Source organism: Dipteris shenzhenensis, chromosome 10 (genome assembly GCF_047967505.1).
Source record: "Dipteris shenzhenensis isolate YYH24624 ecotype China chromosome 10, Dip_SZ_1.0, whole genome shotgun sequence".
In the NCBI taxonomy this organism is placed as follows: domain Eukaryota; kingdom Viridiplantae; phylum Streptophyta; class Polypodiopsida; order Gleicheniales; family Dipteridaceae; genus Dipteris; species Dipteris shenzhenensis.
The window spans coordinates 1,993,252-2,003,823 of record NC_141605.1 but is presented as its reverse complement, the minus strand read 5'-3'; positions in this window follow the sequence as shown (position 1 = coordinate 2,003,823).

Sequence of the window (10,572 nt, the reverse complement as noted above, 5' to 3'; positions counted from 1 at the left end):
GCGGCTTTTCCGTCATTTGAGATGGTTGACGTTGTTCCCTTTAAAGGTGGTTGCATCTTCATCGTCGTCTATGTTCAGTGCACCATCATATCTGCTAATGGTTTGCTTAGTGGATGTGTCAGTGTCGGGGCTTGTTGTAGGAGGTCGCATGCTTTTGCAAAGAGTCGCAGGCAACGGTTGGGTCTGTCAAGGCCTCTAGAGAGGGTGTGAGGTTGCTAGTGGATAGTAGAGAGAGAGATCCAATGGAGGTGCAATCGTTGGAGACCCGTGAAGGAGCGTTGAAGACTTTGGTCATTTAGCGTGGGTCGTCAGGGAGCAGACATGCCATTGCAGAGGAGCTTGTCTACACAGCTATTCATCTCAACAAACTTGCCACCTACAAAGTGTACAACGCCTGCAACTAGTCAGAGGGCATTTTGCAGTTGCCTGCACCTCCCAGCAACTCGTCAGATGCATTTAATGCTCACGGAGTTTGGTTCACACTAATAAATTTGAGATGCAGCGTCAACAATCTCGCACCAGAAGTACCATGTGCACTAACTCTATGCGTTTGTTTTGCCTCTCTCCTAATCTACGTATCCTTTGGCACGCCTAGTGTCATTTTCACCTTGTTTTACAAGCTTCCAATTCAAGATGTAACTCTATGGAATATACTAATTGTAAATGCAATGTCACATTGCTTTGCAGCTTGAAAGCTTGTGGTAGCATAGGATCCATAAACAAGGGTCTACAAATACACATTGAGATTGCCATAAAGGAACTGGAAAGAGATCCTTTGGTTAGCATAGCCCTTGAAAGGGAACACGCTATAGCAACGATCAAGTTGCTAGAGTAATCTGCACATAGTTGGCAAGCATGCAACAACCTGCTCTATAATGCGTCGATTAGATTGTGCATGCCTCCCATCTTGCGCAAGCCATCTCACTGCATAAGCTTCAATGTCCTTATCAGCTCCTCCCTACTTCTCCCGCGACATCCTCATCATCAACCATCCACTAGATCTGTGTTTGGTTGCTTCCTTGCCAAATTTCAGCTTGGATCCAAGATTCTCCTTACACTTGATCCAACCGTATGCTAGTGGAGGTGGTCTCTTGGGCTTGTGTGTCATTCATTCTACCATGGATGTGATCTCCTCTTCTGCTACTGCGAACGTGATCCCCTAGGCTTCTACATTGGTGATTCCAGTGTGGGCATTCTGTCCTATTGCTGCAAAGGTGATCGCTTGGGCTTATGCGTCGCTAGGTCTACTACGAGTGTGATCTTCTTGGAGTATCTAATTGGGTGGTTCTGTTTGAGAAGACCGTGAGGTTGGCTTATACATCAGATATTGTTTGAGATTAGCTTCGAAAAGCCTGTGAGTTTTGAAGTTATCTCATTGGTTTGATTAAAAAGACTAACCGGTGGAATCTCAAGTTCTTCTCTTTGAATAGAGTGTAAGCTATTATAAGCTTCATCTTGTAAGCGTTTCGGTTTCTCTAAGATTTGGTTGTTGTGTCGTGAATGTTTTCCATGCGTGTCTTGTGAAGCTCATCTACACATCGATTCTCTTCAAATGTTCAAATTCGATCTTGACTACATGCATCTATTCAAAAGCAGTCAAGCTTTGCGATCTCATTCTACATCGGTATTTCGCTTGCATTTGAGCAAGTTGTTCTTTGAGACCTTGAATGAGCTTCATTTCTGATCATTTTTGTGCATTGGAAAAGCTCTCTGGTCAATGGCCAAAGCGAACCCTAGTCCCTTGGGCCTATACGCTTTCGCTCTCACAACCTTTGTTTTGTCTTCTACAACACTGGGAACTTTGGCATTCATGTCCATAGTCCCCCCAAAGTGATAGTGGGTCTCATAGTCTTCTATGGCAGCATCGGTCAAGCGCTCACGGGAGTGTAGAAGTTCTGCGTAGGCAACACATTCGATGCGACGACTTTCACATCTTACAGGGCATTCTGGCTCTCATATGTAGCCATTCTCATTCTAGGATTTGGTGTGGTGAATTGATATGCAAACGCCGCTCCAAGCATTCTCAACCATGCTCTGGCAACGTTTCTACTGGCGTGGATGATCTCATAGCCACAACGCATTCTAGTGTGAACGGGTAGCTCATTCGTAATAAGTAGACTGGAAAGAGCAATGACGACTCGAATTGGCGAAGTTGTGAATGGATGGCTGAATGCGTATCATGTATGGGTCGAGAAGATCATCCAAGAATGTGTCCCATCGTAAATGGGTTGCTCCTTATGCTTCGCGAATGTATTTTGCTATCATCTCTGTTTTGAGCAACTTGTGAGGTGAGCAAGAATGAAGGTTTTGGGCACAACCAGCTGAATCCATGGGTAGAGACCAAATTCCTGAATGCGTTGAGTTATTAACATCGAGTTGTGGAATTGAGCAATTGAGCAAGGGGTGAATGGGTGGACCAACTGACGCTCAAGCTTTGAAAATTGATTGCGAACCTAAAGAATAGGCATGGAATGGATTCCATGCAGCTGCATTGATGCAAAAGGCAGGTTGTTTGATTGCGCAACGGAAGAAGAACATCAAATAAGCAGGGGAGGAGAGGAGTGGAAGGTCTAAGGGAGGTTTTACTATAATAAATTGAAGATTTTGGTAAGTATATTTTAGTGACTTAAAATCTGAGTTAAGTGATTGTTTTTGCTTTTTGGGTAGTTTGTAAGGAAAATTAAAATATTACTAGACTTCTAAATTAGTTTGAGCAGTTTTTGCTATGTGCGGTACGTCTAAGATCATGAGTAGTGAACCATTATCTTTCTAGAGCCTAAAAAGTGGGAACTTTCTCTTCCGCTTAAGAGGCTGAAGAAGTCTCCTCTATTTTAGTTACATTTTTCCTCTCTCTCTCTCTGGGGGAGGAGGTTGAATTATGTTATTCAATCTATCTTTCTGTGCTTTGCATTTGTTATAGTTTCCTTGTTAGTGATTACTCAAACTAAATAGGTTTCCTTTCTTGCTTCATTTAATCGATCGAAAAATCTATCATGGAGTGGGGTTTCTCTATTTGGTTGGATGATGTTTTCTCTTGCCTCCTTACTACTTCTTTTCTCGTTGTTACAGCTAGAATCTATAGTCATGTTCTCTGTTGCTAGGACTTATTTTCGATGATTTCTTTTTGTGCAAATGTATCATCATTGAGGTTGTGTGAGTTTTAACACTTCGCAAGTGCATTTTCATTTCAATCTTCTTCTTTGTGCTCCTTGGATTTATCAAGTATGTGGGTATTTCTTTCCTGCCACTAATTTTTCATGTTAGGATCATGTCTTCGTGTTAAAGTACTTCTCCTCCATTGATTTTTCATGTTAGGGTGCTCCTCAAGGAATGAATTACGTCTATGTGTAAATTATATCTTTTTAAAATATAATCTATAAAGTTTAAATTTTATTATTGTTTCATTCTGCATAGCATGATCTTTGATTTAGATTTTCCCTCAAAAGTTAGGACATATAACACAGTTCACTCTGTATCAATGTCCAAGCAACAATTGGCTTTTACTTCCGATATCTCATCTGAAACTTAACTCTTTTTGTGTTGGATTTTAGGAAAACTATAACTCCTAGATTCCTTTAGCTTTATGTATAATACCTCATTACTCATACTTCTTGACCCTCAAAATTTCTTTCAAGGATTCTAGAACATGATTCATTGGCATAACACTCTCTAAAGGAGAGATTGAATTTCCAAATACAATTGATTAAAGGAAACCATAGTATGTATATTAATATACCTTAGTGTAAATGCATCTAAGCTTAGTGTGTACATCCTATTCTAGAATGAGTAGTGTAAACATATCTAAGGCTTAGTGTGTACATTCTATTCTAGAATGAGTAGTGTAAACATATCTAAGGCTTAGTGTGTACATTCTATTTCATACTGGAATAGTGTGAACATTCTAAGGCTTAATGTGCTTAATGTGTACATTCTATTTCGTGATGAAGTAGTGTGAACATTTGAACACTTCGTATATTGAGTGTTTACATTATATTTCATACTAAACTAGTATAAACATTTTGACTTGATGTTTTTTAATGTGTACATTCTATTTCATAATGGAATAGTCTAAACATTATAAGACTTAGTGGATTGTTCCTTTCTAAAATGACCATATAATATGAAAATTATTGTATTTTCAATGTGAATATTAATATTGTTTGGTGTGTAGACTTTATTCTATAATAGGATATGCTAAGTGTATACATTTTGTTCTGCCATATTGATATTCCTTAATGTGTACATTCTATTTTGGAAGGGAATAGTGTGAACATTCTAAGGCTTAGTGTGCTTAAAGTGTACATCAAATAGTGTGAACATTTTATCTACATTTTTCATCCTAAATTAGTATGAACATTTAAACTTAGTGTTCTTTAGTGTGTGCATTCTATTTCGTGATGAAATGGTGTGAACATTCTAAGACTTAGTGTGCTTGTTATATACATTCTATTTGTAATAGAATAGTGTAAACATTCTAAGACTAGCTTTATTTATGTTTGTATATATAATTTGTACATTCTATTCTGAAATAGGATAGTGTGAACATTCTAAGATTCTCATTAGTAGCTGTTATTATATGTTGTATATTAATATAGCTTATTGTTAACATTGTATTCCATGATAGGATAGTGTAAACATTCTAAAAGGTGTTGATAACGTGTGCATTCTATTCCATGATGGAATAGTGTAAACATTCTATTTTGTAGTAAAATAGTGTGAACAGTCTAAGAGGAATTGATATGGTCGATGTGTACATTCTACTCCATAATGGAATAGGGTAAACATTCTAAGGCTTAGAGTGTTTAGTGTGTACATTCTACTTTGTAATAAAATAGTGTGAACATTCTAAGACTTGATGTACTTAGTGTGTATATTCTAGTCCATATTGGAATAGTGCAAACATTCTAAGATTCTCATTACTAGCTTCTCTTTCATGCATATTAATATAGCTTAGTGTGAACATTCTAAAAGTTGATATACTTGTGTAAACGTTCTAAGAATTAATATGCTTAATGTGTCATTTTTCTTCGTATTAGAATAGTGTAAACATTGTAAGAGTTGATATGCTTAGTGTATACATTCTATCCATAATGGAATAATGTGAACATTATAAGTGTATACATTCCACTCCATATTGGAATAGTATACACATTCTAAGATTCTAATTAGTAGCTACTTATGCTAGTTAATAGATAACAAGAAATATAAAGGAGGAGTAGTGAGCTCACTACTATTTCAAGCTACTATAAATATTCACTTCATATATTGTATAAGGTCCTTTACTGTAGTGTGTTTATTATATTTTTGGGTAGAATTGTATGCCAATTCTAGGAATTCTCGAATGTTGTGCCCCTTTTGAGCATCTGCTTCATTTGTTGTATAAGCTCCTTTATTGTAGTATCAACTTTATTCTTTAGTAGAACACTATCGTCATCCTGGGCATTTTGTCCTTTCACCTAGTAGCTTGTCTTTGTTAACTAGTTGCTTGAATTTGTCTTTGTATACATGCATAATTTGTATGCAATATTCTTGTAATATGTTCAACTTTATATGTGAGGTTGTAATAGCTTTTTCTTACTTATTTCTTATGTTGTATAAGTTTCTTTATTCTAGTACCTAGTATATTCTTAGCAGAGTAAAGTGGTCATTCTAGGCATTTCTTTACTAGTCATTTCTTTACTCTATTGTGTTTATTCTATATTTTATTAGGGTATTGGGATTATCTTAGGTATTTCTTTCACGACTTGTTTAAGCTTCTTTTGCTATAGTAATTCTATGCTCTTATCAAGCACATTCTAGCCATTTCTTTACTCTACTGTGTTAATTGTATTTTTTAATATGGTAGTGGGATCATCTTAGGTATTTCTTTCACGTGTTGTTTGAGCTAATTATACTTTAGTAATCCTATTATCTTATCAACAAATAACTTGTTTTTTTAATAAATATTGTATTTATATACATGCATAGTTTCTATACAGTATTCCTATACTATGTTCAAGGTTTTTTGTAAGGTTCTAATAGCCTGTTCTTACGTATATAGATAATAATATTTCTTCATGTCTAAATTGTATTGGTATATTTCTAAACTATTTTTAAATGCTCCAATTGATGGAACATTCAGGAGCAAAAAGAAAAAGAATCAATTTGGTGAAGGTGAAACATCACTATTATTCACAGTGCATGATTTAAGCACCAATAGACCCTTAGTAGACATGCATGAGGAGCAACTAAAAAATGCTTTCAATGTGACTAGAAAGAGTATGGATGATTTAGTGACAATTTGGCAAAGATTGCATTTAAAAGGGCTATGTACTAAGTGGCCAAAGTTTGAAGCTCAAATAGATATCTTAACAAAAGGATATTTAAGAGAAGAATGCTTTAGAATTATTAGGCAAATCGATGTATCTGCACAGTCACTGGGCCATCAAATTTCCAGTAACACACATTTTCAGACCAAGATTGCTTTGATCCAGTAATTATATAAAGGTTACAAAGGCAAAGGTAATTGCCTAAGAGATAAAGTAGCTGCTGTGCAATAAGTTCACAATATAGTGCCTATGCCAACATTACGTAAATCTCCTTCTCTCAGACTATTGCATCGTAGACAATTTGTTTTCTTACCAACAACAGATTGGTATTGGCATGTTTACACAACCTAGCAAGGTCAAGATTACTCAGGAGAGTTTCAAGGATAAAATTTTTTATTCAAAAAGCAATGATCAAATCAGTAAGGAAATGCATGCGTTGATAGCAACAACATGCCTAGATATTTCTCGTCCAGGCATCATTGCTCCATTGGGGTTGGTTAGAGATAAGAATGAACCAATGGTTATTATGAGTATTGGAATGGTAGCCACTTGCATAGATGGCTATATTTGATGAATGGACCTACTTCTAGATCTGTGCCCAAAGATTTTTTAGACACATCTAAAAAAATAGGTACTTTACCACGCTTCAAACGCCACATATTTGACACTATCAAGGTCTAATTGAGACTATCCACTATATACATAGCAAAGGTGTTTTGCATAATAATTTACACTCCATAAATATAATGATTCATTTCTCTAAGGAAACAAATGATGTTTTTGTTAAGATGGTTGGATGGAGCATGAGCACAAGGAGTGGAACATTAAAAACTTTCTTGATAATTCTTGATGGGTAATCTAGAAACACTCCATCAATACAAGTAGAAGTTTCAACATGTTGCACTAGAATGTTTTAGTATTGATCCTCTTTGATACTGCAAGGCACAAAATATCTACTCACTTTGCTTTATTATAAGCAAATTGATGAAAGGAATAGAATGTGATATTTTACTCAAGATAAGGTATATACGATGAAAGGAATAGAATATGATAGTTTATACAAGATAATGTATATCCTCAATAATCTATACGATGTAAGTACAAGGGTACTTTCTCTTGATGCTACTTGTTGTCCTACTATTGACAGCTTTGTGAAGGTGATGGCCAGTGCTCATTGTCTTGGCATACTAAATTCTACAAACTCTAGTCTTCAATGTAACAAAACGAATAAACATAATTTGAGATTCGTTACAATATGTTTGAGGATCAAGGTCTCATTATCAATTAGGTTGTTGATATTCTAACATTAATATTCAATTTTAATTGTCCAATGTTTCTACACATTTACGATCACTACAATACCAAATTCATAATGTTGATTTTTATACAATCATCCTCATGTATTTTTCCTATCTCATATTTTTGCATAATTATTCTCATATATCTACATTATAACGTTATATTTAAATAATAACATTAAATAATTTAAAATTTTTATAACCTTATCTCAAAATGCATTGTGATATTCTTACAAAATAAAGAGGAAAGTCCCAAAGACCTGATTATATTCTATGGACAAAAAGTACAATCTTATTTTGGAACTTTGGGTCTCTCTCACATTTTTATGTGTTTACATAGTTATTTGTATGTATGGTTTTGATACATAAGTTGATTATAACATTCTAATGTTAGTTCTTTTCTAATTTACACTAAAATCTCATTATATCTCGAGAAGAATCATCATAGTAAACTTTGAGTCTATTTGTCATTTCTACATGTTTACATAGTATTTTTATGTATCTAACCATACACAAGTTGATTATAACATTCTAATGTTAGTTCTTTTCTAATTTACACTAAGCTCTCACAATTTCTTGAGAAGAATCATCATACTACATCAAAAGATCAGTTGATTTAGGGAAAATATCACCCGGTAGTTATTATGCTTCAATCAAAGCTCAAGATACTCTAAATTAACAATCTATGCTCTTTAGTTACAAAAGTTTATCACCTGGTGGTAATTATGATTCAATCAAAGTTCAAGATTCTTTTGTTAACAATCTATGCATCTTCACATACTCCTAATCCAATTACAAAAGTTCAAATAGCAAATTAAGATAAAGTGATTATTCTCCATGGGAGATTCTCCGCCCTTTTTTTAGCATTTCTTGGTGGCAATACTAGCTCCGATTTCTCCATTCAAGATAGCAATGACCTTATGATCATGGTAGGAGATAGGGAGCATTGCATTGGTGTCATCACTCACAAAGTAACAACAAAGCTTGTTGATAGGTACTCTTGGAAGTTTTTCGATCAAATTTTCACCTTGATTATTTATGCTAGTATTAGGTTCAATTTGTGAGACAACTTTGTGATCTACCTCATCTACTTCTATTGTCTACAATCTACCATTCATGTAGTCCAAAAGATAGGCCCATAAGATTGGACTACTATGTGGCAAAATAGTAATGGGCAAGTTGGTTTCAGTGTACAAGAAGGATGTGATTCTTGCAATGTCCCTAGGTTCACATACATGCCCCATCGTGGGTGGCACTAGTTCCACAAAGATCATAAGAAAACAAATTGCCTTCTTGCTCTTTAAGTATTTGAACAGTGAGACGCCCCTTAAATATTTTGGCTAGAAAATTTGATTTAGGATTTGAAGACACCTACTCCTCAATCCTCTTTGGTACATTCAAGTGTTCAAGGTAATATTGGGGTGAAATGTGGATGGATGGTATTGAGCTTTATATCGTATTCTTTTTATTCTATATTTTGTGATGATGGTATCTTAAAGCAAAGAATGTTGAAGACTTCTTTATTGGACTATTTGGCATTGACATTTGAATTTGTAAACAAAATTCTCATTAGATACTATTTGCTATGATTTTTTTATTGGAAATAAAATGCTCCATTGAGTTCTCATACACTTTCAATAATCGCATACAAAAAATAAGACAAGAATTAGAAGCATGTGCAAGGATGGTTTAATACTATTGAAGAAAAAATAGCTGAGTGTTACTTTGTCTAATCCAATGATTGATCATATCTTGTTACATATGGAGTGGTAAAAAAACATATAACATACTATGATATAAAGATTGGTTATGAAAGAATTTGTCTCATTAGCACAAACAAGAAACAAATGAATGTAAGGTTGATGGCCATATTTTAATAATACTAACTTAGCAATGAAAACTTTGAGAGGGCTAGAATTGACAAAGCATGAAGCTATTGAGTAAAAAGTTCATAAGGCTTGTTTTTTAATATTTTATAGTGTGATACCTCACATGACATAATTGATATGTTTGACTTTCCTTTTATTTAGCGACATCTATCTCCATGTGCACACCTATTTCAATGCAAGTACCTTTTCATGTAACTAGGCGTGTGCTATCACACTCACAATTCCAATCACTAAGATCACCACATAAAAAACAAGGGTGGTAGGAGAGTTAGATATGAAGGATGGAGATGGATAAAGTAGCGAGTTGGAAGGCTCCTACGTGAGCACCTGCTCTACTCACCCTCCCCCCAATTAGATTTTAGTCATCAATACGGCTTGCGTGACAAGTATGGAGATCTCAAGATTCTCAATAGAGAACTTGTCGAATCACGGATAAGACAGATCCCAGTGTCCTACTCCCTCTCTTGCTTTTGGATGATTTTGAGCTTGACAATAACACCATTTTCCCTTCCTTGGGTAAAGACAAGGCCTCTCATCCTTGGACAGCTACTACATCTCAAGATGTTGCCCCTCTATCTATGCGTTATGGAATTAGAACTATTGGGAGCCGGGGAGGCATAGGAGGAGGACATACGTGTCCTTCCTACGCCCATGCAGCTCAAAAGCCACGAGGGGGGGGCTTCTTTAGCTTCACCTTGGGATTGTGTTCTTTTGCTAGCTCTCCCTTTTTAGATGGTACTATGGCCTCAAGATTTCTACACCAAACTGCTTCCTCTAGCTCTCAGCAGCAACTCATAAGAGGAGCCTACAGTCAAAGGGAAGTGCAAGGACTCTCAGCTTTAGGAACCAGAGATGCAACACTCATTTTAGATGCTATCCTAGGTAAAGGAGGAGCCAAAAGAGATGGAACCGCAATGGACAACCGACACCACTCAAGTGCGAGAAATGGACTTATCAAAAGCAATAAAATATGAGCCAGTGGAGGAGTTAGTGGGGTCGAGACAAAACCGGAGGAACTCCAATAGGAGGTGGATATGCAAGAGGAGGACAACTACAAGAAGATAACCCAAATGCTAG